Raw genomic sequence first — 14,810 nt, forward strand, 5'->3', positions numbered from 1 at the left:
ACCATTTTTGTATTTTGCTCTTTTATCTCTATGATATTATAATAAAGATGTGATTTTTTATCACTTTGGAGTGCTGGATCTTATCGACATGAGGATTTTCCTATGAGTTGGATTTCTACGTTTTCCTTCTAACGTATTATGGCTACGTGCTTTCCCGTGCATAGAAGCTGACAGTCCGGGTAAAAACGTATCTATAGGAGACGGTGAGCTGTATCTTATCTACCTTTTTACTAACAATAAAACAAATTTTTACTATTGCACTCCTTATGGTAAAGAAATAATCTTTCTAATGTACTATGTTTAAAAAAATTATGTTTTCTATGTTTTATTTGTGTTTAAAAAACCTGGCTCTAGGTGTCTCCCTACTTGTCCAGAGCACATTTTCCCCATCACTTGCACAAACTTTGGGCTCCTGCTGGCCTGGCAGAAGTCCAAAATCAGGAAATGCAGTCTGGAGTGCTGAGGGGGGGGGGGGTGTTTGGGTGCAGCCTTAGCCAATCAGAGCTCATCTCACACACTGAAACTCTTTTATTATAAAAGTACTAAACTTTACAAAGCACAAAAACAAGTTCAATTCACTGTAACAAAATTAACAAAACTGAACATAAAAACAAACTATCAGTCTCAAAATAACAACTTAAACTTTCCTAACTGGTCAGCCCAGATTATCTAAAAAAAATAAAAAAATATAAATAAAAAATAAATAAAGTAAATATTACCTACAATCCAACACATATACACACACACACACATACCTAATGAACATAAATAAAGCTTTCCTCGCTGTGATCAAAACTAAAAATATCCAAACTGAAAAACATAACCTCACACAAAATTTATTTTTTATTTTTATTTATTTTTTCCCTTACTCCCCATAACAAAACAAAAATATTGCTAGCTGCTGTAACTAAAATAATCCAACTTGGAAAACAATATATATTTTTTTTTAACTAATCCACACTAGGACACCAACATAAAAATACCAAAGAAAATCACGCACAAGGGAATTACACATGTAACTAAGGTAATAAATACTCTATACACTATACACTATACTATAATAACTGAAAACTGGTCTGAATGCCTTTCTCCCAAAATAACTATGACTTTATAGAAAACAAAACAAAAAAAAATTATACAGAATATACATAACAGAATAACACACGAACACAGAAAACCAACCTACACTAAGCTATCCCATCACCCACCACCCCCTCTGGACATAGGTCACAGTTTTGTCCACTTGTTGTCCACAACTGACCCATACCAGACCCCAAAAATAGTAATCACAGCAAAGCGTCCAGTCCTGGGTGCACACCACCACCACCCCCCAAAATCCCCCACCCAACCTAAAATACACCCTTACCCACCTAATGTAAACAAAACAATATATACAAAACAATATATACATACTCTACAACAAAACAATATTAACAATACAATACACCAGAAACCCACAAGGCCCATGTTTGGTTGCCTGCAAGCCCTTTACAATGTATCCATAGAAAACAAAACAAAAGGCTAAGGTGACATGCATAGCCCCCCACCAGGAAAAAGGATGGCACTCCTGATAAAATTAAATTTAAATTTAAATTCCTCTCCCTTTCAACCTCTAACCCTATCGCTATCCCTTCATGAAACTGACCCTATATTCACCCTAACATATATACACTATCCCTGGCCAAAATTAAGGTACTTCACCTTAAAGGAGTAGTCCAGTGGTGACTCAGTGGTTTACAACTTATCCCCTATCTTAAGGATAGGGGATAAGTTGCAGATCGCGGGGGGTCCGACCCCTGGGGCCCCCCGCGATCTCCTGTACGGAGCCCCGACAGCCCGCGGGAAGGGGGCGTGTCGACCTCCGCACGAAGCGGCGGCCGACACGCCCCCTCAATACAACTCTATGGCAGAGCCGAAGCGCTGCCTTCGGCAATCTCCGGCTCTGCCATTGAGATGTATTGAGGGGGCGTGTCGGCCGCCGCCTCGTGCGGGGGTCGACACCCGCTATCTCAGCGGAGAGCCGGGGCCCCGTACAGAGAGATCGCGGGGGGCCCCAGCGGTCGGACCCCCCGCGATCTCAAACTTATCCCCTATCCTTAGGATAGAGGATAAGTTTTTCACCACTGGACTACCCCTTTAAGGGCCTAGTACCTAGGGCACATCAAAAGAAAAACCTCTCCATAGGAGAGAATCCCTACTGGTATCAAGACTGCCATACTCCAAAGACCTGATCTTCCCAAGGTCACCGTTGATATTCCTACAGACCTCCACCTCTGTTGGGTCGACACTAAACACCGTGCGTTCCACGTGTAGTCCCTAACCACTAAACTAACTGAGAATAAAGTGCCCGGTCTCGTCCACCCAGGGACCTGAATGCCCCATGAGCCCAATCCGGATAGGTAAGGCTGGCAAGTTGACTGCAGCCGATGGAAGCACCCACCCTGTTGTAAACCCCTATATTAAAGGGACAATGAAGCAGGAAGTGGTCCATACTTTCCAGCGTGTCCCCGCACTCTTCTAGGGGACATCCCCGGTCATTAGAGTTCTTGTACTTCAAGTTGTCCCTTACATATAGCTTCCCCTGAAAGCAGCACCAGGCCAAGTCCCAAAACTTCTGGGGGATTCTTTTCATGTTTAAAAGGTACAACCTGTTACGCCGAGCGCTCCGGGTCCCCGCTCCTCCCCGGAGCGCTCGCTACACTTCCCTCACTGCAGCACCCCGGTCGGTTCCACGGACCCGGGGCGCTGCGTTACCACCTCCGGCCGGGATGCGATTCGCGATGCGGGTAGCGCCCGCTCGCGATGCGCACCCCGGCTCCCGTACCTGACTCGCTCCCCGTCAGTTCTGTCCCGGCGCGCGCGGCCCCGCTCCCTAGGGCGCGCGCGCGCCGGGTCTTTGCGATTTAAAGGGCCACTGCACCGCTGATTGGTGCAGTGGTTCCAATTAGTGTTTACACCTGTGCACTTCCCTATATCACCTCACTTCCCCTTCACTCCCTCGCCGGATCTTGTTGCCCTAGTGCCAGTGAAAGCGTTCCTTGTGTGTTCCTTGCCTGTGATTCCAGACCTTCTGCCGTTGCCCCTGACTACGATCCTTGCTGCCTGCCCCGACCTTCTGCTACGTCCGACCTTGCTTCTGTCTACTCCCTTGTACCGCGCCTATCTTCAGCAGCCAGAGAGGTTGAGCCGTTGCTAGGGGATACGACCTGGTCACTACCGCCGCAGCAAGACCATCCCGCTTTGCGGCGGGCTCTGGTGAAAACCAGTAGTGACTTAGAACCGATCCTCTAGCACGGTCCACGCCAATCCCTCTCTGGCACAGAGGATCCACCACCTGCCAGCCGGCACCGTGACAGTAGATCCGGCCATGGATCCCGCTGAAGTTCCTCTGCCAGTTGTCGCTGACCTCACCACGGTGGTCGCCCAGCAGTCACAACAGATTGCGCAACAAGGCCAACAGCTGTCTCAACTGACTGTTATGCTACAACAGTTACTACCACAGCTCCAGCAATCATCTCCTCCGCCAGCTCCTGTACCTCCTCCGCAGCGAGTGGCCGCTTCTGGAATACGACTATCCTTGCCGGATAAATTTGATGGGGACTCAAAGTTTTGCCGTGGCTTTCTTTCCCAATGTTCATTACACTTGGAGATGATGTCGGACCAGTTCCCCACCGAAAGGTCTAAAGTGGCTTTCGTAGTCAGCCTGCTGTCTGGAAAAGCCCTGGCTTGGGCCACACCGCTCTGGGACCGCAATGACCCCGTCACTGCCTCTGTACACTCCTTCTTCTCGGAAATTCGAAGTGTCTTTGAGGAACCTGCCCGAGCCTCTTCTGCTGAGACTGCCCTGTTGAACCTGGTCCAGGGTAATTCTTCCGTTGGCGAGTATGCCGTACAGTTCCGTACCCTTGCTTCAGAATTATCCTGGAATAATGAGGCACTCTGCGCGACCTTTAAAAAAGGCCTATCCAGCAACATTAAAGATGTTCTGGCCGCACGAGAAATCCCTGCTAACCTACATGAACTCATCCATCTTGCCACTCGCATTGACATGCGTTTTTCCGAACGGCGTCAGGAGCTCCGCCAGGATATGGACTCTGTTCGCACGAGGCGTTTCTTCTCCCCGGCTCCTCTCTCCTCTGGTCCCCTGCAACCTGTTCCTGTGCCTCCCGCCGTGGAGGCTATGCAGGTCGACCGGTCTCGCCTGACACCCCAAGAGAGGACACGACGCCGCATGGAGAATCTCTGCCTGTACTGTGCTAGTACCGAACACTTCCTGAGGGATTGTCCTATCCGTCCTCCCCGCCTGGAAAAACGTCCGCTGACTCCGCACAAAGGTGAGACAGTCCTTGATGTCTACTCTGCTTCTCCACGTCTTACTGTGCCTGTGCGGATGTCTGCCTCTGCCTTCTCCTTCTCTGCTGTGGCCTTCTTGGACTCTGGATCTGCAGGAAATTTTATCTTGGCCTCTCTCGTCAACAGGTTCAACATCCCGGTGACCAGTCTCGCCAGACCCCTCTACATCAATTGTGTAAACAATGAAAGATTGGACTGTACTATACGTTTCCGCACGGAGCCCCTTCTAATGTGCATCGGATCTCATCATGAGAGGATTGAACTGTTGGTCCTCCCCAATTGCACTTCTGAAATCCTTCTTGGACTTCCCTGGCTTCAACTCCATTCCCCAATCCTGGATTGGTCCACTGGGGAGATCAAGAGTTGGGGGCCCTCTTGTTCCAAGGACTGCTTAAAACCGGTTCCCAGTAAACCTTGCCGTGTCCCTGTGCTTCCTCATGTAACCGGTCTCCCTAAGGCCTATATGGACTTTGCGGACGTTTTTTGCAAAAAACAAGCTGAGACTCTACCTCCTCACAGGCCTTATGATTGTCCCATTGACCTCCTCCCGGGCACTACTCCACCCCGGGGCAGAATCTATCCTCTGTCCGTCCCAGAGACTCTTGCCATGTCTGAATACGTCCAAGAAAATTTAAAAAAGGGCTTTATCCGTAAATCCTCCTCTCCTGCCGGAGCCGGATTTTTCTTTGTGTCCAAAAAAGATGGCTCTCTACGTCCTTGCATTGACTACCGCGGTCTTAATAAAATCACGGTTAAGAACCGCTACCCCCTACCCCTCATCTCTGAACTCTTTGATCGTCTCCAAGGTGCCCATATTTTTACCAAACTGGACTTAAGAGGTGCTTATAATCTCATCCGCATCAGAGAGGGGGATGAATGGAAAACGGCATTTAACACCAGAGATGGACACTTTGAGTATCTGGTCATGCCCTTTGGTCTATGCAACGCCCCTGCCGTCTTCCAAGACTTTGTTAATGAAATTTTTCGTGATCTCCTATACTCCTGTGTTGTTGTATATCTGGACGATATCCTGATTTTTTCTGCCAATCTTGAAGAACACCGCCAGCATGTCCGTATGGTTCTTCAGAGACTTCGTGATAATCAACTCTATGCCAAAATAGAGAAATGTCTGTTTGAATGCCAATCTCTTCCTTTTCTAGGATACTTGGTCTCTGGCCAGGGACTACAAATGGACCCAGATAAACTCTCTGCCGTCTTAGATTGGCCACGCCCCTCCGGACTCCGTGCCATCCAACGTTTTTTGGGGTTCGCCAATTATTACAGGCAATTTATTCCACATTTTTCTACCATTGTGGCTCCTATTGTGGCTTTAACAAAAAAAAATGCCGATCCCAAGTCTTGGCCTCCTCAAGCGGAAGACGCCTTTAAACGACTCAAGTCTGCCTTTTCTTCGGCTCCCGTGCTCTCCAGACCTGACCCATCTAAACCCTTCCTATTGGAGGTTGATGCCTCCTCAGTGGGAGCTGGAGCTGTCCTTCTACAAAAAAACTCTTCCGGGCATGCTGTTACTTGTGGTTTTTTTTCCAGGACCTTCTCTCCGGCGGAGAAGAACTACTCCATCGGGGATCGAGAGCTTCTAGCCATTAAATTAGCACTTGAGGAATGGAGGCATCTGCTGGAGGGATCAAGATTTCCAGTTATTATTTACACCGATCACAAGAACCTCTCCTACCTCCAGTCTGCCCAACGGCTGAATCCTCGTCAGGCCAGGTGGTCTCTGTTCTTTGCCCGATTTAATTTTGAAATTCACTTTCGGCCTGCTGATAAGAACATTAGGGCCGATGCTCTCTCTCGTTCCTCAGATGCCTCTGAAATTGAACTCTCTCCTCAACACATCATTCCTCCTGACTGCCTGATTTCCACTTCTCCAGCCTCCATCAGGCAAACTCCTCCAGGAAAGACCTTTGTTTCTCCACGCCAACGCCTTGGGATCCTCAAATGGGGTCACTCCTCCCATCTCGCAGGTCATGCGGGCATTAAGAAATCTGTGCAACTCATCTCTCGCTTCTATTGGTGGCCGACTCTAGAGACTGATGTGGTGGACTTTGTGCGAGCCTGCACTATCTGTGCCCGGGATAAGACTCCTCGCCAGAAGCCCGCTGGTTTTCTTCATCCTCTACCTGTCCCCGAACAACCTTGGTCTCTGATTGGTATGGATTTTATTACTGACTTACCCCCATCCCATGGCAACACTGTTATTTGGGTGGTCGTTGATCGATTCTCCAAAATGGCACATTTCATCCCTCTTCCTGGTCTTCCTTCAGCGCCTCAGTTGGCTAAACAATTTTTTGTACACATTTTTCGTCTTCACGGGTTGCCTACACAGATCGTCTCGGATAGAGGCGTCCAATTTGTGTCTAAATTCTGGAGGGCTCTCTGTAAACAACTCAAGATTAAATTAAATTTTTCTTCTGCATACCATCCTCAATCCAATGGACAAGTAGAGAGAATTAACCAGATCTTGGGTGACTATTTACGACATTTTGTTTCCTCCCGCCAGGATGACTGGGCAGATCTTCTACCTTGGGCCGAATTCTCGTATAATTTCAGAATCTCTGAATCTTCCTCCAAATCTCCGTTTTTCGTGGTGTACGGCCGTCACCCTCTTCCCCCCCTCCCTACCCCCTTGCCCTCTGGTCTGCCCGCTGTGGATGAAATTTCTCGTGATCTTTCCACCATATGGAAAGAGACCCAAAATTCTCTCTTACAGGCTTCTTCTCGCATGAAGAGATTCGCAGATAAGAAAAGAAGAGCTCCTCCCATTTTTTCCCCTGGAGACAAGGTATGGCTCTCCGCTAAATATGTCCGTTTCCGTGTCCCGAGCTATAAGTTGGGACCACGCTATCTTGGTCCTTTTAAAGTTTTGTGTCAAATTAATCCTGTCTCTTACAAACTTCTTCTTCCTCCTTCTCTTCGTATCCCTAATGCCTTTCACGTCTCTCTTCTTAAACCTCTCATCCTCAACCGTTTTTCTCCTAAATCTGTTCCTCCCACTCCTGTCTCCGGCTCCTCGGACATCTTCTCTGTCAAAGAGATCTTAGCCTCAAAAAAGGTCAGAGGAAAAACTTTTTTTTTAGTGGATTGGGAGGGTTGTGGTCCAGAAGAGAGGTCCTGGGAACCTGAGGACAATATCCTGGACAAAAGTCTGATCCTCAGGTTCTCAGGCCCCAAGAAGAGGGGGAGACCCAAGGGGGGGGGTACTGTTACGCCGAGCGCTCCGGGTCCCCGCTCCTCCCCGGAGCGCTCGCTACACTTCCCTCACTGCAGCACCCCGGTCGGTTCCACGGACCCGGGGCGCTGCGTTACCACCTCCGGCCGGGATGCGATTCGCGATGCGGGTAGCGCCCGCTCGCGATGCGCACCCCGGCTCCCGTACCTGACTCGCTCCCCGTCAGTTCTGTCCCGGCGCGCGCGGCCCCGCTCCCTAGGGCGCGCGCGCGCCGGGTCTTTGCGATTTAAAGGGCCACTGCACCGCTGATTGGTGCAGTGGTTCCAATTAGTGTTTACACCTGTGCACTTCCCTATATCACCTCACTTCCCCTTCACTCCCTCGCCGGATCTTGTTGCCCTAGTGCCAGTGAAAGCGTTCCTTGTGTGTTCCTTGCCTGTGATTCCAGACCTTCTGCCGTTGCCCCTGACTACGATCCTTGCTGCCTGCCCCGACCTTCTGCTACGTCCGACCTTGCTTCTGTCTACTCCCTTGTACCGCGCCTATCTTCAGCAGCCAGAGAGGTTGAGCCGTTGCTAGGGGATACGACCTGGTCACTACCGCCGCAGCAAGACCATCCCGCTTTGCGGCGGGCTCTGGTGAAAACCAGTAGTGACTTAGAACCGATCCTCTAGCACGGTCCACGCCAATCCCTCTCTGGCACAGAGGATCCACCACCTGCCAGCCGGCACCGTGACACAACCCCACCCTCAGATCCTGACCTGGGCAGTCCCTGAGCACCAGAGGCTTCTGGAAGTGGGTCAACAGAACCCGTTTGTCAAGGAACTGCCTTGACTGGGTCCTGATCTCCCACACTCCCAGACCCCACCGACATATCGCCTTCAGAGTCGGTGTAGCGTAAGCCGGAAGATGCCCATGGGGCGTACGGAGGTCTTTCACTCACCTTCCTCTCTTCCATTCCTGGAAGAAAGGCCAAAACCATTCCCTGCAGGAGAGTACCCACGGAGGTGCCCTCTCTGACCAAAGACTTTTGCTAATTCTTGGGGCCCTGGAAAGGTGTCCGGGAGATCAAACGTGGGATACCCCTCCCAGCCAGAGACTCTCACACTTATCCTGGTTGATCTTAGACCCGGATGCCTCCGAGTAGCGGTCCACCTCCGACATCACCACATCGACCTCCTCTCTCTTTCAACGAAAATAGTGACATCGTCAGCGTACACCACCACTCTCTGGGTGACAGCCGGCTCCGCCAGACTCATCCCGACTCCCGCCAATGGTCCGCGACTCACCCTCCTAAGGAAGGAATCGATCGCGAACACATGTAAGAGCGGGCTCAAAGAACAACCCTGACGGACTCCGGACCCCACCTCAAAAGAGCGGCCAGACCACCAGTTCACCAGCGGAAAACTCTCTGGCCCTGTATACAAGATCTTAAGCCAATTAACATAAGTACTCGGTAAGCCATATTTCAGGAGGACGGACCAGAGGTACTCATGGTTCACCCGATCAAATGCTTTGGCCTGATCCAAGGACAGCAAGTACCCCTTTCAGAGACCTGGGGCTGTAACACAGGAGGAGGACAGAGCCTCCTTACTTTTTCCCTTTTTCCTCCTCCTCTTCTTTTTACGGTCACCATTAAGTTTCTGCCCTCCCTCCTCCTCCTGATCCACTGTTTCTTATTGGGAAGAACTGGAGGAGAGGGCAATCTCACTTTCCTCTCTGCAAATTCCCCCGATCTCCTCATCCAGCTCGGTCTCACCCAAAACCTCAGATTGCTGACTAACCGAGCCCATGCCTGGAGAGGGACCCAGAGATACCCCTGGCACCTGGGAATTCTCCTGGACCCTCTCCAACCTGCGCTTCTCCTCTCGCCTAAGCTGAGAGGGGGTCTTGTGCTTCTCCCTCACTGGTTTTGGTGCCCCTTCTCCATGGCTGGTCCCCTCCCCCACTGAGGCAACCGACAGGCTCTCCCCAGCAGGAGCGATCGCAGTGTCGGAAAAGGAGCGTGGACACCGGCTGAAAGTTACACCTAATCTGCCCACAGGTGGCTGCCAGGTGACCCACACCACAGCAAAGGGTGCATATCTGCTGAGTGCAGTTTGCACTGAAATGGTTTGGGTCACCAAACCTGTGACACAGCTTCGGCTGCCCTTGGTAGAAGACCTGAATCCTGTCGTGTCCAAGGAAGGTGGCCGAAGGGAAGTGGGTGACTATGTTCCCTGAACGCCTGAGACGGCCAGAAAAGGTCCAGGCCCCAGACCAGATCCCATGTTCATCAAAATTCTTTTGGGGGACGTCCGTCACCTCCCCATACCTGCCCAGCCAGTTCATGATATCGTAGCATGAAAGTGACTCATTACGGGTTAATACGGTCACCTTCTTCAGCATGCTTTGGCGGGAGACCGCTTTTACAGCAAAATCCCGCCATCCGGGCTCGTTCTTCATCAGCTCATAATTAGACCAGAAAAGATCAAGTCCCTCCGGCCTAACAAAGCTGATGTCAAACTCAGAGGAGCCAAACAGGTGGATCAGGGCAAAGATGTCCCTAGCCCTGAAACCCATCTAGAGAAGAAGCTCCACCACCTTGCCCCTTTGGGGGCACGAATCATTGACAGTCCACACCAGACGGGCCTGCCTCCTGCCTGGGTGTATCGAGGGACCATACGATCTCCCCATCTTTTTCTCGGAATGCACCAAGACAATGTCTCTCCCCCCAAAAAGACAGGTCCACCTCCTTCCCCTCTACCTGGAGCATCCTCTCTCCTCTCCTAAGCGCCTCCAGGAGGTGCCGTTGCAGGTGGCCATTTCCAGATTCCAAAGGTAAAGAACTCGCTGAACCTCCCGAACCCCCAGCCGCCACACTTGCATAACTCCTGGCGACTGGGGTGGGCAGCCGGACCAGACCCCGACACACCAGAGCCACCAGCATTTACACCACAATCATTCCTCCCATCCATAACACTCCTCCTATTCATACCACAACCACTCCTCTCATCCACAGCACTTCCACTCCTCTCATCTGCACCAATATCACTCCTCCCATTCACAGAACTACCACTCCTCTTATCCACACCACTACAACTCCTCTCATTCACACAACTACCACACCCACCATTCACAGAACTACCACTCCTCCCATTCACAGCACTACCACTCCTCTCATCAGCAGCACTATCACTCCTCCCATTCACAGCACTAACACTCCTCTCATCTGTTCCACTACCACTCCTCCCATTCACAGCACTACTGTTCCTCCCATTCACAGCACTACCACTCATCCCATTCACAGCACTACCACTCCTCTCATCCGTTCCACTACCACTCCTCCCATTCACAGCACTACTGCTCCTCCCATTCACAGCACTACCACCCCTCTCATCCACAGCACTACCACTCCTCTCATCCACACTACTACCACTCCTCCAATCCACACCACTCCCACTCCTCCCATCCACGGCACTACCACTCCTCTCATCCACAGCACTACCACTCCTCCCATTCACAGCACTACCACACTTCTCATCCACAGCACTACTACTCTCAACATTCACAAAGGTATTACTAAACCCGTTTAGTGCAGTAGCTCTTACACTCTTACTTTTGACTGAGCTGGCCTCAATATATTGTAAAGTTGCTGGCTTGAGACAGACTGCTGGTGCCGATGTCACTAACTCCGCCTCTGTCATCACATCTCTGCCACTGATGTCACTAGCTCTGTTTCCTGATGTCACTTCCGTAAGCAGGGCCGCCCCTCCTCCTACACCATGTGATGTGCAGGAAATCCCCTCCCTCTCAGGGGAAGTTTCCATGATGTCAACACTTGCACCGCCCAACCGCACGGACTGTCCAGCTGATGCCCGGACACTCCCCCCCTCACAGGGGAGTGCCCTGCAGCACCAGCAATGCCCAGGTGACCACCATCCACTTCAGACCTGTCCTGCCCTTCCCTACCGACAGGAGGGCTTCTCAGCATCTCCCTCCACCATCTTGGATTTAACACTGTACCCTCCGTGCTGGCCCCGCTCCACCTCAGAAGCATGGTCTTGCAGAGTGGGGGGCCCAGCAGCCTGAAGCGACTTCACAGCCAGCCCAGACTGCTGGAAAGGACTAAACACAAATTGGGTGACTTCTCCCACTTTCCTCTTCTTTTGCTCCTCTGCCCTTTCTTCCTCCCTCTCAGGGCCCAGATCCTCACCGAAGGAAAAGTTCTGGAAGTGAGTGGGGGATTCTTGCAGGATGATGGCCCGGAGCATCCTGCCAACACTGTCCTCCTCGCTCTCATCAGATGTCACAGGCAAGGCCACCATTTGGGCAGCAGCAAGGTGGCCTTCACTGGGGGGGGTGGTAGTCAGAGGTGACAAAGGGAGCAGGGGCCCCAGCATCCAACACCATACTCTCCACCCTCACCTCAGCCTTTCCGACAACCTCCGACTGCTCCTCCACCAACTCCTCACCGCCACTACTCTCCCATTCATCCACCACCTCCTTACCTGGGGATTTCATGGCGGTGAATCTGTCCTCATTTAGCAGTTTTTCCCGGAACAATCCACTGCCTTCCAAGAGGACCTTCCTAATCTCTTCGAATGCCTCGATCTCTGCTTTGCGGGCTTGTATTCTCACCCTCAGCTCAGGTCCAGCTTTCTTCTTGGGACCCCTGTCAGCCATGTTTCGGGCCAGACGCAAATCCTCCCTGGCTGCCCTTAGCTCTTTCCCACAGCGCTCTTTCACAAACCGAGCCGTCATCCTGGAGCAATATATTTCCAGACTCTTTCGGGTCTCGGTTGCCACACATCTCCCCTGTCTGCAGGCTTTTCTTGGCCTTCTTGCCTCTAGTGGCCTTTTCACTACTCGCCATTACCTGGGGAGCAGGGCCCACATTACTGAGATCCCTGCTAGATTTTCTTCCACAGGCCGGAAGACTGGCTGTAGATGGCTTCTCTCCACCCCCCACCAGCCTGGAACAGGAAGTGGAGGTCCGGGACTCCCGGGGCTCCATGCAGGAAAGCCCTCCCCAGGAGTCTGCCACACCCGAGGGAAAGGCTGATGGAAAATGCTGTTTCTCTCTGTGTGGACGTCTGGAGCATTAAAGGGACACACCAGACAGGTGCACACAGCTGATGATGTCATGCCTGCTGAGGAACACCCCTTCCCAGTCTGTAAATCTGATTGAGACTGAGCAGAAAATACAGAGCAATTTCACAGTAGAAAACTAAAAATAATAAAAATAAAGGCAGGGGGTGGTTTATCAAGAGGGGGTCAGTGAACTGAGAGGATTATAAAATTTAACAAGATCATGACAGGTACTCTTTAAGACAACTATTCAGATCATGAATAGTGAACAACAATGTAATGACAGAAACTGTAGGAAAAATGGTTATGAAACCAGGAAAGAGAAAGAAAGCATAATATCAGAACTCTACCAAGTCTTCTAGGTAAGGAGTCTCAAGGCCTCCAGTGTGTCTCCCTGGACACCCAGACAATACCATTCCATTTGGCTGAAAGGCCTAACTATGTCTGCTATTTCTGTCCCTGTATAGTTGGAAACAATAAAAACTTTCCATTTGTCAGAAAACTTCTGTGTGTGTGGTTTTATGTTGTTCTGCATTGTGTTTTTGATATTGATCATTGTTGGATCCTAGACACACCGTTAAGTGTTTTTCCTATGAGGATTTTTAGATGAAGTTATTTATTTTGTATTCATCATTGTATTTACAATGGGGCAAAAAAGTATTTAGTCAGCCACCAATTGTGCAAGTTATCCCACTTATAAAGATGAGAGGCCTGTCATTTTCATCATAGGTATACCTCAACTATAAGAGACAAAATGAGAAAAGAAAAATCCATAAAATCACATTGTCTCATTTTTAAACCCTTAAGGACATAGCCCATTTTGACCTTAAGGACACAGCCATTTTTTGTAAATCTGACCACCTTCACTTTGAGCATTAATAACTGTGAGTTGGTTTTACTAATTAATTTGATTCCAGGATATTTTTTTCGTGATATATTCTACCTTAAGATAGTGGTAAATTTTCGTCTTTACTTGCATAATTTCTTGGTCAAAAATTCCAAGATTTCATGAAAATTTAGCATTTTTCTTACTTTGAAACTCTCTGCTTGTAAGGAAAATAGACATGCCAAATAATTTTTATATTGATTCACATATACAATATGTCTACTTTATGTTTGCATCATAAAGTTGACATGTTTTTACTTTGTGAAGCCATTAGAGGGCTTTAAATTATATCAGCAATTTTCTAAATTTTTAAAAAAATTAAAAATCTGAATTTTTCTTGGACCAGTTTAGTTTGAAATGCATTTGAGGGGCCTTTCAGTGAGAAATACCCCCATAAATTACCCCATTATAAAAACTGAACCCCTCAAAGTATTCAAAATTACATTCAGAAAATGTGTTAAACCTTTAGGTGTTTCACATGAATAGCAGCAAAGTGGAGGAGAAAAATCAAAATCTAAATTTTTTGCAGTAACATGTTCATGTAACCCTATTTTGTTCATTTTTACAAGGGTTAAAATTTGTAACCCAATTTCTCTCGAGTAAGGAAATACCTCATATTTGGATGTAAAGTGTTTTGCGTGCATACAACTTTGGGATTTTGGAAAGAGAATTTTGCTGAAATGGTTTTTGGGGGGCATGTCACACTTAGGAAGCCCCATGGTGCCAGAAAAGCACAAACACTCCCACATGGCATATTATTTGGGAAACACCCCTCAAGGAACGTAAAAAGGGGTACAGTGAGCCTTAACACCCCACATGTGTTTGACAACTTTTCGTTAAAGTTAGGAGTGAAAATGAAAAATTAGAATTTTTTTCACAAAAATTTTGGTGTTATCCCAAATTTTTCATTTTTACAAGAGATAATAGGAGAAAAAGCCTCCAACATTTTTAACCCCATTTCTTCTGAGTATGGAAATACCGCATATGTGGACGTAAAGTGCTCTTCAAGCGCACTACAGGGCTCAGAAGAGAAGGAACAAAATTTGGCTTTTGGGGGGCATGTCGCATTTAGGAAGCCCCTATGTTGCCAGACAGCAGAAAACATACTAAGGGGTACGGTGAGCCTTAACACCCCACAGGTGTTTGACGAATTTCCATTAAAGTTGGACGTGAAAATGAAAAATTTTAACTAAAACGGTGTTACCCCACATTTTTAATCTTCACAAGGGGTAATAGGAGAAAAAGCCCCCCAAAATTTGTAACCCCATTTCTTTACATGCACATATGGAAATACCCCATATCTGCATGTAA

Source organism: Hyla sarda, chromosome 12 (genome assembly GCF_029499605.1).
Source record: "Hyla sarda isolate aHylSar1 chromosome 12, aHylSar1.hap1, whole genome shotgun sequence".
Lineage (NCBI taxonomy): Eukaryota > Metazoa > Chordata > Amphibia > Anura > Hylidae > Hyla > Hyla sarda.